Source organism: Chiloscyllium plagiosum, chromosome 40 (assembly GCF_004010195.1).
Source record: "Chiloscyllium plagiosum isolate BGI_BamShark_2017 chromosome 40, ASM401019v2, whole genome shotgun sequence".
Taxonomy (NCBI): domain Eukaryota; kingdom Metazoa; phylum Chordata; class Chondrichthyes; order Orectolobiformes; family Hemiscylliidae; genus Chiloscyllium; species Chiloscyllium plagiosum.
The window spans coordinates 25,826,299-25,836,998 of NC_057749.1; the positions used below are offsets into that span (position 1 = coordinate 25,826,299).

The 10,700-nt window shown below is 42.5% G+C and overlaps 1 long non-coding RNA gene across 1 annotated transcript in view; it reads right to left on the reverse strand.

Annotated features, from left to right (window-relative positions):
- Window positions 1-7,499: 7,499 nt before the first annotated feature.
- LOC122542415 overlaps window positions 7,500-10,700 on the reverse strand; it is a 7,511-nt gene continuing 4,310 nt past the window's right edge. Inside the window, exon 3 of the long non-coding RNA XR_006309802.1 lies at window positions 7,500-7,609. This is a non-coding gene — a long non-coding RNA (uncharacterized LOC122542415). The remainder of the gene's footprint in view (window positions 7,610-10,700) is intronic.

Below are 10,700 nucleotides of genomic sequence, written 5' to 3' on the forward strand. Positions count from 1 at the left end.
TTACAGCAATTACAGTCTGACAAGTTTACATAGTCAATTTGCATGTAAGATGTAAATGGGGATTCTCTTTACGAGGCTGTCTTCTGTTCAGGCAATACAGCACTTAAACAGATCAGTTTGAGAAATAAAATAAATTTGCTCACCTCAGGCCAAGCTCAGGGTAGAGCACTGCATAAACTAATAACTCTTGTATTAAGCTGATAAATATCATCTCGCATCAAGGTAAAGTTGTCATATTCCTATAGATCATAAGGCTACTCTCTCATTAGAAAGAGTTGACTGATCATAGAATCCTTATAGTGCAGATAGAGGCCATTTGGATCTTTGAGTCTGCACTGATCCTCCAATGAGTATCCCATCACCCCCACACTATCCTAGTAACCCCATATTTACTATGGCTAACCTGCCTAGCCTGCACAACCCTGGACGCTACAGGGCAATTTATCATGGCCTAACCACCTAACGTGCACATCCCTGGACTGTAGGAGGAAACCCACGTTGACAGGGGGAGAACCTGAAAACTCCACACAGTCACGCGAGGCTGGACTTGAACCCGGATTTGGCACTATGAGGCAGTAGTCCTAACCACTGATCCACTGTGTCGCCTCCACAGATAGTTTAATCTGAACATCACTATGCCTCATGTTGAGAAGGTGGCACCTTCATGGCTGGTATAGGAACTGAACCCACGCTGTAGACATCACTTTACATTGCAAACCAGCCTCCCAGCCAAATGACATCTTGCACACACACAAACATTTTATATCTCATTCCAGAATTATCAATGCACTTGGAAATGAAATGGCACAAAGTTGGGTTCAATTCACTCTTGGATAAATTCAATAGATAGATTACATATAAGGAGAGACATTTATAACAGTAAAAGAAATGACAGATATGTACATGTGACATAAATCTGTGACAAAAGCTGAAAACAAGTGAACATATAGGTATTTTGACTTTGTCATTTTATTGCAATGTGTTCAGCCAAACATTTATTTTTTCTCAGATCAATTAGTCGCACGGTAGATGATTGTATTAAGATCACAATAAAATATCAGTGATTAGGGCAGAGTCGTTCATCTTAAAATGTTTCTGCACAGAAATTGCGTTTCAAACTGTTGTTCTTGTCATGTCTTCCATCTTGACCCCTTCCTGTTTAGCTGTCAGGCTGAAAAATGCAAATAAGAGCTCCTCACTGTAATATGAAACTAGCACATGTATTGGAAAGATGAGGGGAAAATCAGGAGACAAGCTGAGACACGCAGCAAACGCAAGCCAAAGCTAGGTGAACTGTTGACAGCATGACTATGGGAGATCATCAAAGCTTGCAGGATTCGTGCATGTTTTGACAGCAACTTTGAACCTCAAACATAATGAAACATTCCAAGGTGTTTGACTGCCACCATTTAAAAAGCAGGCTTTTCCACTGAACATTGAGGTCAGATGACCAAATATTTGGTTAAAATGGGAGATTTTGAGGAGCATTTTGAAGGTGGAGATATAGTGAGGCCACGAGATTTTGAGTGTGGAGTGCAGAGCGCAGGACCCAAGCCGTTGCATTCATGACCACCAGCAATTAAGATCAGAAATGCTCAAAAGGCCAGAATTAGAGGAGTATAGATAAATCAGTGTGTTGAGGGGCTGGACAAGATTTGGGTGGAGAGATCGAGACTAGGACAAGGTGGGGCTTAAAAACCAAGGTCAGAATCTTGAAATGAAGACATCTGTCCAGGAGTCAATTCGGCTCAGTGTGGGCAGGGGCAATAGATATGTAGTATTTGGTGCAAGTGCTAGCAACAGAGATTTTGACAAACTCAGGTTTACAGAGGGTATAATGTGGGAGGACGGACAGGAATATGCTGGAATAGTCAAGTTTAGTGGTATCAAAGGGATGAATGAGGGTTTTAAGCCATCCATCATGAGAATGGCTAAGTGAAGAGATATTTTGCGACATCATCTGTATCACCCTTTCTAGTGAGAATGTGTCACAAGGGTGAGCCTTTAACTTAACAGGACAGTGAATAGATAGATAGAATAGATTCCCTACAGTATGGAAACAGACCCTTCAGCCCAAAAAGTCCACATTGACCCGCTAAAGAGCAACCCAACCAGACCTATTCACCTACATTTACCCCTGACTAATGTACTTAACACTATGGGCAATCTAGCATCACCAATTCACCTACCCTGCACATCTTTGGATTGTGGGAGGAAACTGGAGCACTCAGAGGAAACTCATGCAGACACGGGGAGAATGTGCAAACTCCACACAGTCACCCAAAGTAGGAATTGAACCCAGGTCCCTGGTGCTGTGAGGCAGCAGTGCTAACCACTGAGCTACTGTGCCACCCAAGGTGGGAGAAATGTCACTCGAATGGTGCTAAATCAGTTTGCAATGGATTTGTTAAATGTTCAACAGCTGTTTGGCCAATCATTTGGACATCATGGCCTGTCCATATGACATATCCGGATTAATACATTAATTCAGCAGGTGTTTGAAATGAGAAATGGGTTGAGAGGTTGGTGCAATAGTGTTGTATCCTTACCTCCAACCTTCGCTCCCTTGAAAACATAAACCAATAGGCTGACATACAAACAAGGAACTATAGTAGGCCACTCAGCCGTTCAAGCCTGCTCTGCCATTCAATAAGATCATGGCTGATGCAATTTTTACTTCAACTCTACATTTTGGTGTATCTCCGATAATCTTTCATCCCTTTGGTAATCAAGAATAGATCTATCTCTCTCTTAAAGATATTTAAAAGTTCTGCCTCCTCTACCTTTTGAGGAAGGGAATTCCAAAGACACTCTGAGTGAAAAAATGAAGTTTCCTCATGTCTGTCCTAAATGGGCACCCCCTTATTTTCAAATGTTGACCCTTAGCTCTAGATTTTCCCACAAGAGAAAATATCGATTGGGTCAAGGCCCCTCAGGATCTTATATGTTTCAACTGAGACACCTCCGACTCTTCCAAACTCCAGAAGGTTCCTGACGAAGGGCTTTTGCCCGAACCGTTGGTTTTCCTGCTCCTCGGATGCTGGCTGACCTGCTGTGCTTTTCCAGCACCACTCTGATCCAAACTCCAGAAGATTCAGGTCTAACTGTCCAGCCTTTCGCTATAAAGCAATCTACTCATTCCAGGTATTAAGTCTAACATTGAATAAATTGTTCTGAGGAAGGGTCAATAGTTAAATCTAATTTCTCACCATAGATGCTGCCACACCTGCTGAGATTTTCAGCAATTTCTGTTTTAATTTCTGATTTACAGTATCCGCAGTATTCGGTTTTTATTGAATAAATTGTTTACAGGTTTACAGCACAGACACAGGCCGTTCAACCCAAGTGAAATCACACCTTTCTCTTCCTTTCCCACTTATGTGCTTCTGGGACATCTCCTTAAAAGCAAATAATGCTATTTAACTTCCTACTTCCTGCAGTAATAATTTCTGCACCTATTCGGTCAAGAAGATTCCTTTTCTAATTAACTTTAATAAGGTTGGCATATTCTTGCAATTGTGAGATCTGCATTATAGGTAAGAATTTACAGGTCTTCCAAAGGATATCGGAAAAGGAAAGTTAAGAAGAGAATGCTCAAAAAGTGCCACGTTTTGCCACTGGAACAAGTAAGGTTTGGAAGGAAATGTCACAGAGGTTTTGAAAGTTATGAAAATTTTGCAAGTTGTCAAAGATGGTTCCTGTTGGTTCAACAAATCAAGAGGTTGTAGGTGGACAATTATCATGAGATGGCAATGAGGGAAGCTAGAGGATTTTCCAGTGAGAATATGGGATAATTTGTCAGAAATACCTTGAGACTGGGAACTTGTTTGAAGATTGTGATAAACTTCTGTTCAGTGGGCCCACTGGAGAAAAGGCCACGTAGCTGACTTCTCGAGAACTCCAGTACCAAAGTTATGATGGAAGTCAGTAGAACATGAAAGAAAATTTCTCTACAGGATCATTTGAATTAATAGCAGTTAAGTATTTGCAAAAGAAGAACATGAAAGGAAAGGAATTGTAGAACATGCCTTCAGCTGAGGAGCTAAGCACTGACACAAACACGATGGGTCAAATGTAAAAGCAAAAATTCTGCAGAGGCTGGAAATCAGAAATAAGAATAGAAAATGCTGGAAAAAAACTCAGCAGGTCAGGCAGTATCTGTGGACAGAAACAGAGTTAACGTTTCAGGTCTTCATCAGAACAGTTCCTGACGAATGGCGGAATGGGCTCGATGGGCCGAATGGCCTTACTTCCGCTCCTATGTCTTATGGTCTTATGGAATCGATCTGAAAGGATAGCAATGCTTTTCTCCACTGGTGCTTCCTGGCCTCATGGGTGAAATGTGTCGAAAGTGTGGCACTGGAAAAGCCCAGCAGGTCAGGCAGCATCCAAGGAGCAGGAGAATTGACAGTCTGGGCATAAGTCCTTCATTAGGAACGTCATCAGCCCTTCATCAGGGTATGCCCGAAACATCGATTCTCCTGCTCCCCGGATGCTGCCCGATCTGCTGTGCTTTTCCAGCACCACACACTTTCGACTCTGATCTCCAGCATCTGCAGTCCTCACTTTCTCCTAATGGATGAAATGGTCAATTTCTGCTTTGCAATTTCTCATCAATCAAGCATCGGTTAGCACAGCTGCCTCACAGCGCCAGTGTCCCACGTTCGATTCCAGCCTTGGGTGACCGTCAGTGTGGAGTTTGCACATTCTCCCTGTGTCTGCGTGGGTTTCCTCCGGGTGCTCTGGTTTCCTCCCACAGTCCAAAGATGTGCAGAATAAGTGAATTGGCCATGCTAAAATTGCCCCAGTATTAGGTGAATTAGTCAGAGGGAAATGGGTCTGGGTGGGTTACTCTTCGGAGGGTCGGTGTGGACTTGTTGGGCCGAAGGGCCTGTTTCCACACTGTAGGGAATCTAATCTAATCATATTCCACAGAGATATTGGCATTGCAATTAACCTTTGTGATTATTTGTCAATTCAAGCATAAAGTCAGAAGACAGTACAAGACTTGGCCATGCAGGCAGGTAATTCAATCTACTGTTGACCCTATTTGCCATGACTAATGTTGCCAACTCTGATTGGATGTAATCTAGGAAGAAGGGTCACATTGTCTCTTATTTCCAAGGATCCCATGACCCCTCCTGTGATTGCCCAACATATTAATCCTATTGCAAGTAGTCTGTGCAGCTGGCATTTGGTTATGTTAGAATCTACTTTGAGTATGTTTGCTGCTTACGGAGCTTACTAGTATCAACTAATGGAGGACTAATCAACATGTAAACATCTCAGTTCAGATCGGGAGTAGACGTTCAGTACTGTATGCCTGCTCTGCCATTTAATAAAGTCACTGTAACCTCAAATCCACATTCTTGCCTACCCCAGTGACCTTTTAAACTTTTACTGTCCATCTCTGCCATAAAACCACTAATAGCCTTCAGTAGGAGAGATACATAGCTGAGGAACAAATAAGGGTTATTAGATAATAATCAGATAACAGGTTCTATTGGCTTTAGACTGGTTAACTGCATTACAACTAAACAAGAGACATTGTTATCTCATAAGAGATCATAACCAGGTCTATGCTAAATGACTGTAAACTGTAGAACATAATGCGGCCAACTAAAAACAAGTTTAGAAGCAACTAGAAACGTCTCCCACAGAAATCTATAAACAGAAACATAGAAAATAAATACAAGAGTGGGCCATTCATTGTGATTGTGACTGATCATCCATCACAAAACCGTTTTCCCACTTTACCCCCACATTGATTGATCCCTTTAGCTCCAAGTGCTGTATCCACCTCCTTCCTGAAATCATATAATGTTTTGGCTTTGACTGCTAACACTATCCACAGGTTCAGTGCTCTTTGAATGAAGACCTTTCTCTTAAATGGTTTGCCCTGTATCTTTAGAGTATGACCCTTGATCATCATGAACATCCTTCCTGCATCTACGCTGTCCAGACCTGTTAAAATTTTATAGCCTTCAATGAGATCCCCCTCCTTCTTTAGAACTGCAGCAATACTAATACTAACGGATTCAACCTCACCTCATACGTATGTCTGCTGTTCCAGGAATCAATCTGGTAAACCTTTGTTGCATCCCCACTCTAGTAATCACATCCTTCATCAGATTAGATTCCCTACTGTGTGGAAACAGGCCCGTTGGCCCAACCAGTCCACACCGACCCTCCGAAGAGTAACCCACCCAGACTCTTTTCCCCTCTGACTAATGCACCTAACCCTATGGACAATTTAGCATGGCCAATTCACCTGCCCTGCACATGTTTGGACTGTGGGAGGAAACCGGAGCACCCGGAGGACACCCACTCAGACACAGGGAGAATGTGCAAACTCCACACAGACAGTTGCCCGAGGCTGGAATCAAACGTGGGACCCTGGTGCTGTGAGGTAGCAGTGCTAGCCACTGAGCCACCATGCCGCGTAACTAAGAGGACCAAAAATGCATGCAATACTCCAGGTGTCACCAAACCCACACAAGACATTTCTACTCGTGAACTTGAATCCTCTCTCTATGAAGACTAACCAATCATATCCCTTTTAGATCATTTATATACCAGTGGATGGAGCTATTCCAAAGCTTCCAAGTTAACCCTTTCAGGCCAACTATTTTATGTATTATTTCATACAACAAATCCAGCAATCTTGCACAACAATGGGAAAGTCTCTTTCTTTATGTGATTGGATGATTCTCAACTGTCAATCAACAGCCTTTTCTCCTCCCCTCAATCGCTAACACCTTTGTTTAATCAGATTAACGGGCCACATTTACAGTTGCTGCCAGTTTTTTTTCCCAAGTTGCCTAGCACGTTTGTCTATGCATTACAGATGGCAAATGGATGTTAACTAATTGATTGCAAGTGTAAGACAAGGCACCATATGAACAAGAGCAAACCATTTCTCCTTTTAGCCTGCTTCACGGTTCAGACAGTATGATGATGGCTGATCTTCTATTTCAACTTCCCTTACTATTCTATCCCCATACCTGTTGCTTCCCATGGTGTCCGAAGATCGAACTTTTGAAGTCTTGAATGACAATCCAGTTACACAAAGGCTACCCATCCATAGCCTCGGCTCGAGAATTCTAAAGATTCGCAATGTGCCTTGAGTGAAAAAACTCTCTTCCTCTCAATCCCAAATGGCTAAATTTCTACTGCCCTCTGTTTAAAGACCATCCAGAGGTGCGTAACAAAGTCTCTGAACAGGTTAATCAGAAAAAGTTACCTCAGTGGAATGAATGACGCTTAGCTATTAATGAATCAGGTAAAAAGCAGAAGAATATAAATAAATAATCCTACTTGTGATCTTCTACATGTCAACACAGATAAGTCAGCAAAAGCAAAACAAACAGAGTTACATCCATAGTTCCTTTGTACAAAATATACAGAGGATTTCACCACAGTGTCCTATTGCATAATTAACTGTTGATTGTACTCATGATGCAACATTATGTTATGTAATATAAACCACTTACTTCCAGAAAGTGCTTGTGAAATCCGTCTAACATCAAAATTCCATTTTACCTTGCCCCTGTCTCAAGGGGCATTGTTCCATTGTGGAATTTCAAGGTCAACTGGTCACTATTTGGCACTGTAACAGACACAAAGACGGGAAGTGAATTAGCTAATGGTATTATGACATTCTCTGATGGACCCTCCAACGTAGAGTTTCATCAGAATGAACGGTTGCAGCTGAAAGTGCACCAAAACACAAGCTTATTGTTGCGGTCGCACAAATATTAAGTAAGGGGCACAGTCCGGGTGCAGGAGATTTAATCTGAGTGAGGCAGAGGCCGAGTGAGTATATACGGGAATTTGGTTCAAATTGTTAATTTGTGAGATAAATGTTTGTAAGTTCTGTTTTGGAGTAAAAGTCAGATTCTGACCGAAACTAACAGCCTTTTAAGTAAATTAAATCAAAAGTCTAATTCAAAAGCCCTAATAATGGTGATTATCTATCAACCACCGAAAATCCTTTGTCTTGATTACTGCAGCAGGAACTGTGACTTACCGGAGGTTTCGATATTTTCCAAACCAACCTGTTCAGAGACGTTACTAAACACTTCTTGAGCAGTTAGAACTTGAACCTGGTTCTTCTGTCTCACAGACAGGGACACTATCACCGTGTGGCAAGACCCCTCCCATTACAGCTCTATATAAGAGATTATATAGTCTGAAAAGGTGAATGGTCAGTACGAGAGAAACTTAACCTGAGTGGGGCAGAAGCTGAGGTCAAATAGCGTCATAGGGTCATAGAGGTGTACAGCACCGAAACAGACCCTTTGGTCAACTCGTCCATGCTGACAAGATATCCCAACTCAATCTAGTCCCACCCCCCCACTATCCGGCCCATATCCCTCCAAACCTTTTCTATTCATATACCCATCCAGATGCCCTTTAAATGTTGTAATTGTACCAGTCTCCACCACTTCCTCTGGCAGCTTATTCCATACACATACCACCCTCTGCATGAAAAGGTTGCCCCTTAGGTCCCTTTTATATCTTTCCCCTCTTACCCTAAACTTATGCTCAAATGACTTCTCCACCCAAGGGAAGAGACTTTGTCTATTTATCCTATCAATGCCCCTCATGATTTTATAAACCACTATAAGGTCACCCCTCAGCTACCAATGTTCCAGGGAAAACAGCCCCAGCCTATTCAGCCTCTCCCTATAGCTCAAATCCTCAACCCTGGCAATATCCTTGTAAATTTTTTCTGAACCCTTTCAAGTTTCACAACATCTTTCCGATAGGAAGGAGACCAGAATTGCATGCAATATTCCAAAAGTGGCCTGACCAACGTCTTGTACAGCCTCAACATGACCTCCCAACTCCTGTACTCAATACTCTGACCAATAAAGGAAAGCATACCAAACACCTTCTTCACTATCCTATCTACCTGCGACTCCACTTTCAAGGAGCTATGAACCTGCATTCCAAGGTCTCTTTGTTCAGCAACACTCTCCAGGACTTGAGTAAAGGGAGAGGTTGACTAGGCTAGGGCCGTTTTCACCAGAGCGCGGAGGCTGAGGGGTGACCTTAAAGAGGTTTATAAAATCATGAGGGGCATGGATAGGGTAAATAGACAAGGTCATTTCCCTGGGGTGGGGGAGTCCAGAACTAGAGGGCATAGATTTAGGGTGAGAGGGAAAAGATATAAAAGGGACTTAAGGGGCAACTGTTTCACACAGAGGGTGGTACGTGTATGGAGTGAGCTGCCAGAGGTGGTGGTGGAGGCTGGTATAATTGCAACGTTTAAAAGGCATCTGGATGGGTATATGAATAGGAAGGATTTAGAAGGATATGGGTCAGGTGCTTGCAAACGGAACAAGATTAGGTTAGGATACCTGATCAGTATGGACGAGTTGGACTGAAGGGTCTGTTTCTGTGCTGTATATCTCTATGACCCTGTCTGTGTGGAATTTGCACATTCTCCCCGTGTCAGTGTGGGTTTCCTCAGGGTGACCCAGTTTCTTCTCACAGTCCAAAAATGGGCACATTAGGTGAATTGGCCGTGCTAAACTGCCCAGAGTGTTCAGGGATGTGTAGGTGTATTAGTCAGAGGTAAATATAGGGTAGGGGAATGGGTCTGGGTGGGTTAGTCTTTGTAGGGTTGGTGTGGACATGTTGGGCCAAGGGGCCTATATCCACACTGTTGGGATTCAAAGATCTGCTGATTAGAATCTTAGCTAAATTTCTTCATTAATTCCGTAATAGTTACGTTGGGTTGTGAGGTTTAACTTGCTTACTTTGAAGGGTCTTATTTTGGTTGTTACAAGCAATAAAGTTTAAATCATTGTTTTAGTACTTGATTGTGAGATCCCTTAATAAGTAGCCAAATTAAAACTAGCTTGTGGTAACTTACACACAGCAGCATGTAACCACAAAGGAAAAGTAGGCCAAACAAATCCAGAGCTACCTGGATGTGAAATGAAATAGAAATTAACATAAAGGAGAAACTTGTCACTGAACTGCGACTTCAATTTTTTAATTCATAGAATCATCTGCATTTCTCTCTGTGATCCGATTAGCTTATGATCACAGTTGAAGTTCACAACACCCTTTTCTTGATCAAGAGGTTTCAAGGTGAATACCAGCTCCAGCATCCACTACATTGCAACCTCATAGTTGTCTATTTTCAGTCAACTTACTTGGATTCTGTCTGCTCACCTGGGGTTTGCATGTGTTACATCTAACTCACTGCAGAAATGCAACATTTCCATTTTTGATGTCTATGTTGATGCTAGTGTGGTCAAAAGAATATGCATTGTAATCATTGTTCTTCGGCCAGATGATCTTGGCAGGAATCAGAATCCCCTAGACTGGCCGAACAGTTGTAGTAGTGATCTTAGCAATCCATAGATTGCGATGTCTGGATCTTGCTGATGTTAAGTTGTGAAATGTAACTTATTGAATCCTATTTGTGCTAACTGCTGGAAGCTGGAGGGAGGGAACCCCCTCTCCCTAGCACTACACTTTTGTCTCACAATGCTCTCTGAGATCAAGTCACTCAGCAGTATAAAAATATTGGGCAAAAGTGAGGACTGCCAGATGCTGGAAACCAGAGTTTAGATCACAGTGGTGCTGGAAAAGCACAGCAGGTCAAGCAGCATCCGAGGAGCAGGAAAATCGATGTTTCAGGCAAAAGCCTTTCATCAGGAATAGAGGCAGGGAGCCTGCAG